General features: G+C 39.1%; 1 protein-coding gene across 2 annotated transcripts in view; it reads left to right on the forward strand.

Moving 5' to 3' along the window:
- Tasl (TLR adaptor interacting with endolysosomal SLC15A4) overlaps nucleotides 1-14,777 on the forward strand; it is a 95,205-nt gene that overhangs the window by 46,647 nt on the left and 33,781 nt on the right. For both annotated transcript variants that reach the window (XM_021262608.2, XM_004850060.3), the window contains exon 3: nucleotides 1,562-1,656. The gene's annotated coding sequence lies outside the window, so the exon portion shown is untranslated. The remainder of the gene's footprint in view (nucleotides 1-1,561; nucleotides 1,657-14,777) is intronic.

Here is a 14,777-nt window from a genome sequence, read left to right on the forward strand (position 1 = left end):
GTGAATGACTAAGTTACTGAATAGATAAAGGTGGACTAATGTGGAAAATGAGACAGCATGCAAGAGGTAAATAGCAGTATCACATCTAAGGGCATATGAATATGGCAAGTGTTGCTCCTCTTGTGGGACAAATTACTGCCAAAGAAGGAGGTCTGTGGAACTTCTTGACTTAGTGAAAGAGGTTTGATGAATTTGATGGTGCACTCAAGGGCAGGAGGCAGAGTTCCTGAAATCAGATCTTGACCTAGTCTGGGTAGAGGGTCAAAGGTACTTATATTCTAGTTACACTTGGGAAGAGATGTTCTACATCATCATATACTAAGAATGCTTGGAGGAAGGAAATCTCTGATCTCAGGTCTCTTGGAAGTTTGAAGATGTCTGTATGGACGTTAGGCTATATGTTATGTGTGTGTAATTATGGTGAAAAATTCGCCCTCAATACATTAATGGATAAATAATAGAAGACAGTTTCAGCTTTAAACTGAGCAGCTATTAAGAAAGAATATATGGAAAAGTGTATGGTATTGTTCTGTGAATAGTCCCTTTCCTTTGCTTTTTCTTGCTTGTTTCTTGAATTTCCATAATTTTGTCTTTTTTTTTTTTTTTTTTGATACCGGGGATCGAACTTGGGTCCTTGTGCTTGTGCAGCAGGTGCTGAAACCACTGAGCTAAATCCCCGGCCAATTTTGTCTTTTATATGTGGCCAATTTTCAATAATTTTATTTTCTGGTTTTTTTAATATGCAAGTAAAGAATGTTCACTATAAAAATAGAAACTTTAATAGAGAATCAACATGGTTTTGTGGTGAGTGGCAGTACTCCTGGTATCCAGACTCTGGAACATAGCCACTTGGGGAAGAACAAAAGAGAAGTAGGTCATTGGGAATCAGGAACTGACCAGACAATTAAAAGTTACAAAGAAGTTTGAGGGGGGTGGACCACAATGGAGATAAGGAAATGAAACAGTTTGAACTCTCCCTGGCTCCCAGCTCCCAGCTCACTGGGAAGGGAGTCTGGCTTACAGAAGTAAGGTGAATACTGGGTGCTCCAGAAATAAACAGAAGCAGAGGGCTTAGGTAGCAATATGAGCTCCAGGGGGAGCTCACAGTAGTAGTTGTGATCTGTAAGGTGAGTGCAGAGCTTTCCTCTGAGGGGACTCCCTCTACATGACAGGCAACAGCTGGATAGAAATCCCAGCATAGGTGCCCACCACATTGCTGGAGTGTGCTTGATCAGGCACCATTCTGTTAAGGGTTGATTGAATTTGGGACTCAGAACAGCTGGGGGATGTCTTCACTTCAGGGTTCCCAGGGTTACCATCTCAGAGTGGCTGAGTGAGAGACAGTTACAGGACACAACAATGGAAAGCGAATGGACTGAAAAGAGATCCCTTGAGAAGTTTGAGCTTGGACCAGGAAGGACACAAACCTCACTGCCTATGGTGGGAGGCCAGGCCCAGCCTGAGTTGCACTGAGTCTGAAAGTGCTGGCATTGAATACTTGAGCCCTTGCCTGTATCAATCATGGAGATGGGGCTTAATTGCCTTCCTTATCTACCCACAGGAGAAGGGACCTATCACAGCTTGGAGATTGCCACAACCTGGGGTAAACAAATGAGCCTCTGGAATGGAGGAGGGGAACTTCAGAACCCTCAAGATGTAAGGCCACATGGACTCCTGGATTCCAATATTGCAGATCAAGGAAGAAAACCATTCATTCAAAAATATAGAGGTTTTTCTGTTTTTAGACTCTCTTTTTTCATTGCCTTTCCTATTCATCACTGGTTTATTGGGGTTTGGGGAATTTTCCTTTGTTCTTCATTTTTAAAATTTTTTATTCTATCTTATCTTTATTTTCCTTATTATTTTTTCTTCTTGTTCTTTCCTCATTTTTCTTTTATCTTCTATTTCTCATTTTCTTTTTCTCTTACCTTTATCTACTTTGTAAATATCCTTGTACTCCTTAATAGGATCCTTTGTCTCACTTTTCTCTCCTTGTCATCTCTCACTGTTGAATTTTTCACATTTTCCTCCTGCATTATCCCATTCCCAACACTCTATATCTTTTTTTGTTTTTGTTTTTGTTTTTGGTACTGGGGATCAAACTCAGGACCTTGTGCTTGCGCAGCGGAAACCAACACTATATCTTTAATAGTATAACCATCAAGCTTTATTAATCTTTTCATTGTCAGTTAAGTCTATGTTATTATTGTTAAACTCTTTTCTATTATTAGTGGAGGTATAGTTGTTGCATTTAGTACATATTAGGTAGATGTCAATATTTGTGCTGTTTTAGTGATTGTACTATAACTGTGCATTTCTTTTCTAAGGTTAAGAATGGTACATTATAGAGCCAGGTGTGGTGGTGCGTGCTTATAATCCCAGCACTTGGGAGGCTGAGGCAGGAGGATCACCATGAATTTGAGGCCAGCCTGGGCTACATAGTGAGTTCAAGGCCAGCCTAAACTACATAGCAAAACCCTATCTCCAAAAAAAAGAGTAGTACATTATTTGTTCTTATGGTACCACAATATCCAATTTGTCTTAGATAATATTACTGTTGCTGAATTGGTTGATATTTCCATTTTCATAATTGTTGCTGTTAGTAGGTTTTCTCTGTATGCCAATATCCAGATTGCATTTGTAACGTTAACAATACTTCTATCCATTCTCAGAGTGTTGAGCAAATTGCACTGTATCCTCCTCTCCCATATATATATTTTTTTTGGTACTGGGGATTGAACTCCAGTCCTTGCGCTTGCGCAGCAGGCAGTGAAACCACTGAGCTAAATCCTCAGCCCTTCCTCTCCCATATTAGCATAGGTTATCAGATCTTGGCACAGAGGCAAAAGATTATACTTAGCCATGCCCAGAATGCATCACTGAAAACCAGAGTAACTAAAGAGGTCTCTATACTAGCATCAATCTTTCCACTATAAGCATCCCACAAAGAAAACAAAACAAATTTTTTAAAAGTCCAATAAAAACATGAGAAAACAAGGAAACAAATTGTCCTCCAAACTCCCAACTCACCCATAGTCAATTCTTGGGGTATCAAGGAGGAGGAAAACAAAAGCCACACACCCAAATTATTTGAATGATACAAGGAAGATTAAAAACGCAGATCAATGAGGCACTCATTGGGATTACAGAAGATACAGCTAAACAGATAATAAAAGTAAAAGACAAAATGATAAAGAAGTTTACAGAGACACTCATAAAAAGCTAGCTAAGCTAAATAAAATGATACAAAACATGAATGACCATTTGAGCAAAGAATTAGAGTCCATGAAAAGGTTCCAAACAAAAATCTAGAAGATTAAAAATTACATTGAATGTGTCAGGAGCAGAAGTGACCAATGTGAGGATAGAATATCTGGATTAGAAGACAGGGATGCTTTCAAAGACCAATTACTCAGAGATATCTTAAAAACAACAAGAGAACATGAAAAATGGATTTAACAGCTGCTAGATGACACAAAGAAGAGTAATCTAAGATTAATTGGAATAAGTCAAAATTAGACAGCACAAAGGGCAAAAAAAACTTGTTTACAGAAATAATAGCAGAAATCTTTCCAAATATTGGGAAAGAATTAAACATACAATAAATGAAGCAAGGGCCAGGGATTTAGCTCAGTGGTTTGGCCGCCTGACTTGGAAGCACAAGGTCCTGAGTTCAATGCCTGGTACCAAAAATAAATAAATAAATAAATAAATAAATAAATAAATGAAGCATATAAGACCCTAAATAACCACAACCCAAAGAGAACCTTCCCACATCACATTATAGTCAAAATACCACAAGTTCAATGAAGGGACAGTTTCTTAAAAGCTGTTTGAGAAAAGCAACGAATCACTTACAAAGGTAAACCCATCAGAATTACAGCAGATTTCTCATTACAGAACTTAAAGTCCAGGAGAGCTTGGGGTGGAGTGTTTCAAGCCCTAAAAAATAGGAATTTCCAACCCAGATGTATACACCCTGCAAAACTTTCTTTCAAAACTGATGGATAAATAAGGTATTTTGAAGAGAAAGAGCACCTTGAGAAATTCATGACAAGCAAACTAGCGCTCTAAAAATTTTCAAGAATCTTCTACAAAGTGACCATAAAACCAACCGTGCCAAAATGTCTAATAGAATGAATACACCAGGCAGAGTGAGCACTTAAGCAGAAAGAAGAAGAAGAAAAGAAAATTAGCAACAGGAAAATAATATAATAACAGCAATAAGCCAATATCTTTCAGTAATAACTTTCAAGGAGAATCATCTCAATTGGCCAATCAAAAGACACAGATTGGTAGAATGGATCATGAAAGAAAACCCAAAAATATGCAGTATACAAGAAACACATTTAATTCAAAAACAAATACACAGATTAAAAATCAGACGATGGAAAACAATATTTCATGCAATGGGAAAAAGCAGGAGTTGCTATCCTAATTTCACACAATGGGAATTTCAAGCCAAAACTCATCAGAAGCGGCAAAGAAGGTCACTACATATTAGTTAAGCAAGAATTCAACAGGAAAGTAACAATTATAAACAAATGCACACCAAACACTGGCATGACCAGCTTCACAAGCAAACACTACTGGACATAAAAAGTCAGATAAACACCAACACGATTATAATGGGGGACCTCAGTAACCCACTGTCACAAATAAACAGATCATCTGGAAAAAAGTCAGCAAAGAACTACCAGAGTTAAACTAAACCTTTGAATAAATGGACTTCATAGATATCTAGAGTGTGTTCTACCCAACAACCACAGGATCCACATTCTTCTCAGCAGTGAGAAATAGACTCCAAAATAGACCATGTGATAGGCCATAAACCTTAAGTTAATGCAAAAATTTGAATTTATCCCATGGTTATTATCAAATCATAGTGCAATGAATGGCAAAAATAACTACTGAATTTATGCAGACACATGGACATTGAACAGTATCATCTGGAATAATCAATGGATTGCAAAAGAAATCAAAGAAGAAATAGACATTTCCTAGAATCAAATGATATTGCCAGTACCCAATGAGAGTGATCGTAAGAGCAAACTTTATGAGTGTGAATGCCCACATCAACAAAACACAGGATGTTCAAAGAAATAACCTAATGATGCACCTCAAGAAAAACAAGAACAAAGTCCAAAGTTAGAACAAGGAAGGAAATTACCATGATCAGAGAAGAAATTAATGAATTTGAGACTTTATAAAAAGGTCAATGAATTAGAGAGATGGTTCTTTGAAAAAATAAACAAAGTAGACAAAGTAAACAAAGTAGCTAATCTTACCAAAGAAAGACCCAAATGAATGAAATTAGCAATAAAAAAGCTAAAATCTCAACAGACTCTGCAGAAATCCAGAAGATTATTAATAATAACATTGAGAACCTGTACATTACTAAAATGGAGAATTTAGAAGAAATGGATAGATTCCTTGAAACATATGAACTACCAAAGCTGAACCAAGAAGATATAAAAATACTGAATAATCCAATATCATGCAATAAGATTGAAGAAATAATAATAAAAAATTCTCAACTAATAAAAGCCCAGATCTGATGGATTTACTCCCAAATTCCATAAGAACTTTAGGAATGGCCTAATACCAATACTCCTCAAACTCTTTCATGAAATTAAAAGGGAAAGAGTACTCCCAAAGTCATTCTGGGAAGCTGGAATTGCCTTGATTCCAAAAGCAGAAAGGACCAAACCAAGACAGGGAACTACAGGCCGATTTCTTTAATGAACACAGATGCAAAAATCCTCAACTTGATACTGGTGAACAGAATGCAACAAATCATCAAAAAATTCATATATTATGACCAAGAAGGATTCCTCTCAGATGCAGGGAGGGTTCAACATACGAAAAACTATAAATGCAATACACACATGAACAGAAACAAGGATCACAATGACATGATCATCTCAATTGTCACAGAATAAGTCTGATAAAATTCAACATCCATTCATGATTTTTTTTTTTTTTGTACCTGGGATCGAACTCGGGTCCTTGAGCTTGCAAGGCAGGCAGCAGAACCACTGAGCTAAATCCCAGGCCCTCCATTCATGATTTTAAAAAACCCTGAAGAAAATAGCTGTAGAAGGACCTTATCTCAATCTGATAAAAGCCATTCATGACAAACCAATAGCCAACATAGCTAGAGCAATCACAGAAGAGAAAGAAATAAAAAGATATCCAGATTAAAGGAAGAAATCCAATCCAATTATCATTATTTGCAGATGATGTGATGTTCTACACAAATGATCCAAAAAATTCCACCAAAAGACTCCTAGAATTAATAACCAAATTCAGTAGTGTAGCAAGATGCAAATTCCACACACAAAAATTCAGCACACAATCATAAACTCACTGAGAAAGAAATTAGGGAAACAATACATTTCACAATAGTATTATAAAAAATAAAATACTTGGGAATAAACCTATCAAAGGAAGTTAAAACATTCTACAATCAAAACTATAGTACCTTGTAAAAGGAGACCAAAGAGGACATCAGAAAATAGAAAGATATCCCCTGTTCCTGGATAGGCAAAACCAATATTGTTAAAATGGCCATACTTCCAAAACTGATATACAGATTGAATCCAATCTCAATCCTCATATCATCAGCATTCCTCACAGAACTAGAGAAAATAATCCTAAAATTCATATGGAACCAGAAGAGATCTAGAATAGCAAAAGAAATCCTGCCCAACAAGAGTAAGGCAAGATGCATCACAGTCCAGGACTTTAATTTATACTACAAAACTACAGTGCTAAAACAGCATGGTATTGGCAAACAACAACAACAACAAAAACCCCCCAAAATAAAAAACCAGACAAATGGATCAATGTGTGTGAATGGAAGATGCAAAAACAGCCCTAGGCACATTCAGCTACTTGATCTTTGACAAGGGGGCCAAAAACTTAAGCAGGAAAACTGGGTGCTGGGGAAACTGGCTATCCACATGCAGAAGGTTCAGTCTAGACCAGTATATCTCACTATGTACTAAACTAATATCAAAATGGCTCAATGATCTAAATATTAAAATAGAAGCACTTAACCCACTGGAAGATAACATAGGTAAAACTCTTGAAAACATAGGCATAGGCAAGGACATTCTGAGTTGAACCCCAGTTGCTCAAGAAATAATACCAAGAATCAACAATGGGATCATAGCAAATTAAAAAGCTTCTTCATAGCAAAGGTTACAACTAACAGAGTGAAGAGACAACCTACTGAATGGGAAATTTTTTTGCCTGATATTTCTCGGACAGAGGACTAATATCTGGAATACATAAAGAGCTAAAAAATGTAGACCCCTACCAAAACAAAAGACCCAATCAAAAATGGGTAACTGAAATGAATAGACACTTCACTTTACTTCACTTGACAATATAAGAAATGTTCAAAATCACTGGCCATTAGAGAAATGCAAATTAAAACAACACTGAGATTCTATCTTACTCCACCAAGAATGGCTGTCATCAAGAAACCAAATAATAAAGAATGCTGGTGAGGCTGTGGCACAAAAGGAACCCTTCTGCATTGTTGGTGGGAAGGTAAACTAGTACAATCACTATGGAAATCAGTGTGGAGATTCCTCAAAAAGCTAAAACTTGAAATTCCACTTGACCCAGCTATTCCTCTTCTAGGTATCTTCCTGAAAAGTTGAAGAAATCACAATACACTAATACATGTACACCTATGTTCATAGCAGCACAATTTGTAATACCTAAATTTTGGAAGCAGCCTATGTGTCTATCAGCAGATGAATGGATAAAGAAAATGTGGCATTTATACACAATGGAGTGTTATTCTACCATAAAGAAGGATAACTTGAGTCATTTGTAGGAAAACGGATGCACCACGAGACCATAATATTAAATGAAATATATCAGACACATAAGCTTAAATATTGTATTGTTTCTCTTATATGAGAAACTCAAATATAAATACTGTAAAGAGTAAACTAAAATATAAATAGGAAAAGAAAAATGATGGAAACTTCAAAAACCAGGTGTGGTGGTGCATGCTTGTAATCCTAGCACTCTGGGAGGCTGAGGCCAGAGGATAGCAAGTTTAAACCCAACCTGGGTAATTTAGCAGCTTAGTGAGATCCTATCTCAAAATAAAAAAATAAATAAAGGGCTGGGGACATTACTCAGTGTGAAGGTTGTGCATTCATTCCACGGTACCACACATACATACGCACACACACGCACACACACACACACACACACACACACACAGAGAAAGGAACCTAGAGAGAGAGAGAGAGAGAGAGAGAGAGAGAGAGAGCACTCAAAACAAAAATGGAGGGGGAGGAAAAATGTTCCCATATACCATCTTTCAAAGATTATTAATGTTAAATTTTGGTGGCTATCTTTATGTAAAAATTTTCCATTAATAATCTTGTGTATAACTTAATTGAGTATAAAATAACTTTTCTTTTTTGAAATAGGGTCTTGCTCTGTAATTCAGGCTGGGCTTGAATTCACTATGTAGCCTAGCCAGGCTGGCCTCAAACTCAATGCAATCCTCCTGCCTCAGCCTCCCAAGTGCTGGGATTATAAGCATGTACCACAATGCCCAGATCAAATAACTTTTCTTTAATTCTATAATTTTAATTTAAAATATGTATTTTTTGTGGAAAAGATAACTCATGCACATTATAGGTTTCAAAAGGCATCAAAGGCTACACAATTTCTTGCATACTCTCCCAGAGATAGTGCATGTATTTAGAAGTCTTTCTGTCTCTATTCCCACATAAATGGCTAACCCACTGCAAACATTACTTTCCATCTTGTTTATTTGTTTTTTTTTTTTACTCACATTAGATCTTGGATATCTATTACATTTTAGTTGCCAGAAACTTCTAAAACTTTCATTAGATGGAAAGAACTATTAAAGCAGAAGTCTCTGTTTTTGAGTAAGATTAATTAAAACAAAGAATTAAAGAGAAGGTAATGCCTTTTTGGTTTTGGGGTTTTGTTTGTTTTGAAACAGTATCTCACTGTATAGCCTAGGGTGGCTTTGAACTTGAGATCCTCCTACCTCAGCCTCCGGAGTGCTGGGATTACAGGTGTGCTCCACCATGCCTGGTTTAAGGTAACACATTTTGAATGATACTCATCACTCCAATCATCTAGAGGCAGAGTGAACAGGATTAGGCAAAGAACAAGAGATATGGAGTGAGTGAGTGTAATTGGCTAAAGCTTGGGGAATGGTGGGGGAGGAGTCACTGAGTTCCAGCTGGGAACTACAGATAGGAAAGCAAAGAGAAGTTTGTGGAGAATGAGCAAGAACTATCAAAATCCTAGACTCCCTAATTTTTTTCTACTTTGTATATGTAAAAAGGGGAAATTTCTGCCTAGATGGAGTCCCGGCTTTATGCTTCATAGCACATCCTCACAGTCCGTTTGCCCATTTACTGTTTTGGTTGGTTCTCCTGCCTCTTGCAGCAGGCCCCGTCTTCACAGCAGAGAAGCTTTGATGTGAGGAGACTCTCAAGGCTAGGCCATTCTGTTTTCCTTCCCTTCCCTTTGCTTCCTTCACCTCTCCTCTCCTCTCTCCTCCCCTCCCCTCCCCTCCCCTCCCCTCCTCTCCTCTCCTCTCCCTTTCTCCCTCCTCCTCCTCTTCCTCCCCCTTCTTATTCCTCCTCCTTCTTATTCCTCTTCTTTCTCCCTCGATCCCCAGGGATTGAATCTAGGACCTTTGCACTGAGATATATCTCCAGCTCTTTTTAATTTTTGTTTTGAGACAGAGTCTCACTAACTCCCAGAACCCTCATTCAATACCTCTCCTAGCACAGTGCTGTGCACAAACTGTCTTTTCGCAGAGCTTCTGCTCCTTTCCCTACAGGTGGGAAATCTTGGGGGAATTAATGGCTGCTCCATGATTTCTAATGTCAGTCTTCTGCCAACCTTTTGAGGGGCTCAGGCTATCCTTTGTGTAATAGTTCTTACCCTGATGATAGTCCTCAAATTGAATGTGTGGATTGATCTTTGTGAAAGTAGGAACTTTGTTTTATAGAATGCCTAACACAGTTATTAAGGCAGGTCTGTCTTCAAAACTTATCTGTTGAATTAATGGATAGACATGTAGTTAGATCAGAAGCAAGTGGTGTAGCAATTCTTCCAGGGGAAATGTCTTTATAGATTCTTAACTCCTTGAGGCAGCTCTAACAGAGAAACTAAAACCTTCCAGTTCCAAGCTCCCAGTGGAGTCCACCTGGGATTTGAGTTTTAGAGTTGGAAAAAAGACATCTCTCTCTCTCTTTTGTTGGAGACATGGTCTCACCCTGTTTCCCAGGCTGACCTCGAACTTGCAGTCCTCCTGCCTCACCTCTTGAATAGCTGGGATTCTAGTTGTGTGCATTGTGTCCAGAAGGAAATAGAGACTTGTAATAGAGAGTAGGAAATACTGAGAAGGGAGAAACTCATAATGGTTTGGGGCTGAGGGGCTGGGGTGGGCTGAAAGAGTAGATGAGCCTGAGGAAAAGAAGGCTTCTGTGGAGAAAACAGGTTGGGTGTCCTTCCTTTTACTTTCATGTTACTGGGGAACTTTTGGATGAGAGATGAGCAGAGACTGAAATCTTAAGGGGGGGGGTGGAAAGGGGGAGAGACAGAGAGAGAGAGAGAGGAGAGGAAGCTGAAAAGTTTGGAGTCCTTACTTGTAGATCAGAAATTTCTCCTCCTTTCTTGCTTGTATTTGCTGTTGCCCACCAAGGAGGGTTTTCTTGGCCTCAAAGTTGAAAGAATCTGACCACCACCATCCTGGTCTGAGCAGAGACCACTTTAAATCCCTTACCCCTGCTATTTTTTTTTTTGGTACCAGGAATCGAACTTGGGACCTTGCGCTTGCGAGGCAGGCGCTGGAACCACTGAGCTAAATCCCTGGCCCAAAGAGAGACTTTTTTTTTTTTGGTACCGGGGATTGAACTTGGGTCTTTGCGCTTGCATAGCAGGCAGCGAAACCACTGAGCTAAATCCCCGGCCCTGTTTTTGTTTTTTGAGACAGGGTCTCACTGTACAGTTCAGGCCTTAAACTCACTATGTAGCCCAGGCTGGCCTAGAACGAGGCGATCTTCCTTCCTCAGCCTCCCAAGTGCTGGGATTACAGGCATGTGCCACCATGCCCGGCCCCCCTGCTATTTTTTTACACCTGCTGCAGAGGTATTGTCATGGGTTGGTAAGGTCCAGTAAGCAGAGCTACACCCTGTAATTCCCAATCGTCATTTTTAATGGTCTTGACAATCAACACACAACTCTTTGTACGTCCTCAACCCCTGTCCTGGGTGGATAGCCACAACTCCTTTATGAAGTGCCATTGTGACTTTCCCCTCCCAGAGCCCCCCACCTTTCATGCTCATGACCCTATAAGGACATACTGGCCTGTACTAGAGCTAGCCGGTCTGGTCTCTAATGCCAGAGCAGTCCCTCTCAGATTTGTTCTGAAATAAACTGTCCTGTTGAGCTTGTACCCCTACTTCTTTTCCTTTTTGTCCTAATAAAAGTCCCTTCCCTTCCTGCAGAGACACTCCACCCTCCTTTTATCTGTGAAAGGCAAGACAGTGTAATCAGAATTCAGGAAGTTAGACAGAAGAGATACAGGTATGGAGGGAAAGTAGAGTAAGAGTCCACGATAGGCTGTAGAGTGTGGGGAGGAGGAGACAGGTGAGGAATTCCTATTTCCCAACCACAGGCATGGGAAAGACCAGCTCTGGGTCTGTTTGCTCTTTTAGCCTTTTTCATAGGTAAAGATGAATTAACTTTTTTCCAGATGAGTAGGCTTAGATTGCCTGGAGAAATGGAGATCTACTTAGGAAAAGCTCCTGGGAACTAACTTATAAACCTATTTTAGTCTGTTAAGGAACAATACCACTATCATTATTTTTTTAAAAAGGAAATAAAGAGAAGTAATTCTTGTGGTGGTAAATGGCAAAGGAAATGGCTCTATTGTTTCCCTGGTGATTGTTCCAGTGCCCTGGTCCTCTCCAGGAACAGGTGTGATCTAGATGGGTATCTGTCATATGCTCAGGGTGACAGAGACCACATCATTTTCCCATCTGCACACTTGGTCACCACATCCTGATCTCAAAAGTCTAAAAATGTAAACTGAACCATGCTTCTTCTAAGACTATTCTTAGTGATTCCGGTGACTTAACTTCTTGCTTAAATTTCCACACATTTAAGGGGTTTTTTTTTTCCACGCGTAGCTTTGCCTCTCCTTGAGAAAATGAAACAAATAAACCAACATCATTTTAGATTCAAATAGGCAAAAGTATTTAAATAGTTCTTTATTCAAGTAATAATTACAAATATAAAAGTTCTTTGTATGCATTAAAAATTTTATTTTTATTTGAGATTTCTCATTATTGTTTTTACTTAAAAGATGTTTTAGTAAAATGGTTTTGAATGCTGGGCATAGAGGCCAACACCTGTAATCCCAGCACTGGGGAGGCTGAGGCATGAGGGTCAAAAGTTTGAGGTCAGCCTGAGCTATTTAGCAAGACCTTGCCTGCCCCTCCCTATCACAAATGCAAACAAAAATGGTTTTAACTCCATGGTTCTTAGCTCTGTGGCCTTGGGAAGGCTATACAACTTCTCTGGGTCTCCATTTCCTTGTCTAAAATAGGGCTGATATGGGTACCCAACAGTTGGGAGGGTTAAACAAGTTAATGCAGTTGGAGTTTTGAGAACAGTTTTCAGTGTGTAAAGCTCAGTGTGTCTTAGTAGCTATTATCTAAACTCCAAATGAATGATTCAAGCAAAGGAAGATGATTTGACATAGCAACAGAACAAGATCTGGATTTAAATCCTGGCTCTTGCTTGATGTTAGAAAATTATTTATGCTCCCTGATATTCAGTTTACTTATTTGTGGGCCGGGGATTTAGCTCGGTGGCGCCTCGTCTGCCTCATAAGCACAAGGTCCTGAGTTCGATCCCTGGTACCATAAAAAAACAAAATGAAAAAACAAATCAACTACTTATTTGTAAAACAGAATAATTATATCTACTGTGAATATAGTAAATCTCAGCAATAAATAGAAAAATGCATGCTAAACTTTCCTATCCATCTTTCTTATTAATACCACTCCATGTTCTTTTAGCTTAGCCTTTCTCAAAGTGGTTTCTAAGCCCCTTTCATGGAGTTCATGGGGCTAAATCCATTTTCATAATAATACCATGACACTGAGACAGAAGATTAGGGGATGACAAAGCTATCTCAGGGAAGTAGGTGTGACCTGTTAATTACAAAATCCCAGGACACCTGTGCAGAACAGTTCCCAAAGTCCTGCATGAGGAGTTCTCATGAAAACTTGGGCAGGTTTTTGATGGGATACAAAAAGGATGGTCCACATTGAGTTTTGGCCACTGGGTTCTCTCTTGCATGAGAGTGTAAGGTGCACTTCTTTTCCTACTTTTGCTTGGCCCAAACTTGATCTGAAGAGCCTGTTTCTTTTTCTACCTTTAATAAAGCTTTGTTACTGTTTGCACTTGTCTTAACCAATTCTTTGCTCAGGACAGAAAGAACCCAGAAATTACCCCCAGAAGAAGACTCCAGCACCCTAAAACCCTGTAACAATACTACTTGCTTTTATCACTCTATTGATATTTGCACTGATGGCACAAAAGCAATAAAAGAATTTCTGGCTCTTTATTATGAATCAAGGCAAGCAGTACCACGGTCTACTGTTGGTCATTGTATATTTATTACTCCACACTTACAGTAAAAAGAAATCTCTCTCATTTAAGAATATCCTTGATGAGCTGAGCATGGTGGTGCATGGCTGTAATGCCAGCACTCGGGAGGCTGAGGCAGGAGGATCGCTGTGATTTCGGGGCCAGCTTGGGCTACACAGTGAGTTCCAGACCAGCCTGAACTACATAGTCATCAATGGATTAATCCTTTGGTGAGGTTAGCATCCTCAATACTCAAGTCTTTTGGGGACATTTTTTTTTTTTTTTTGGTATCAGGGATTGAACTCAGGACCTCGCACTTGCCAGGCAGGCGCTGTGCCACTGAGCTAAATCCCCAGCCCCAGGAAATTTCATATTTAAAATATAATATGAGGTTTTGAAGACACCAGTGTGGCTGGACATGGTGGAGAATGTCATTAATCCCAGCACCTGGGAGGCTGAGGCAAGAGAATAGCTACTGGTTTGAGGCCAGCCTGAGCTACATAGCAAAACTCTGCCTCAACAAAACAAAACAAAACACAGCTGGGAATGGTGGCTCACTCCTGTAATTCCAGCACTCTGGGAGGTTGAGGCAGAAGGATCAGAAGTTGAAGCCCAATTTGGGCAATTTAGTGACTCAGCAAGACCCTGTTTCAAAATAAAAAAAAATTTAAAAAGGGCTGGGGATTTAGCTCAGTGAAAAGGCCCTGGGTTTAATCTCTAGAACTACAAAAACAAGCACCAGTGCTACTTAAGTTCAATCAGAATCTCTGGGCTTGGAATTTGGGTATAAATATGTATAGTATGTACATTTAAAAACTCTCCAGTTGATATTAAAGTACATTCAAGGTTGAAAACTATTGCTCTATGCCAGTGGTGGTGAACCTATGGCATGGGTACCGTGGTGAGCGCTCAGAGCCCTCTCTGTTGACACATGAGCCAAGTTGGCCTTGCCAAGGTGTGACAAATTATTGGCATGCACACAACAGCAAAGATCACATTAATTGTGCAAAAGCACACCCAATGCAACTTTTCCTTTCAATAAAAATCATTTGTATCATGGAAAGCTCTGTTATTGTGTTTTTCTTTTAAGA

This window comes from Heterocephalus glaber, unplaced genomic scaffold (genome assembly GCF_053883595.1).
Source record: "Heterocephalus glaber isolate CG9 unplaced genomic scaffold, H.glaber_assembly_v1.0 deba00001547, whole genome shotgun sequence".
Taxonomy (NCBI): Eukaryota; Metazoa; Chordata; class Mammalia; order Rodentia; family Bathyergidae; genus Heterocephalus; species Heterocephalus glaber.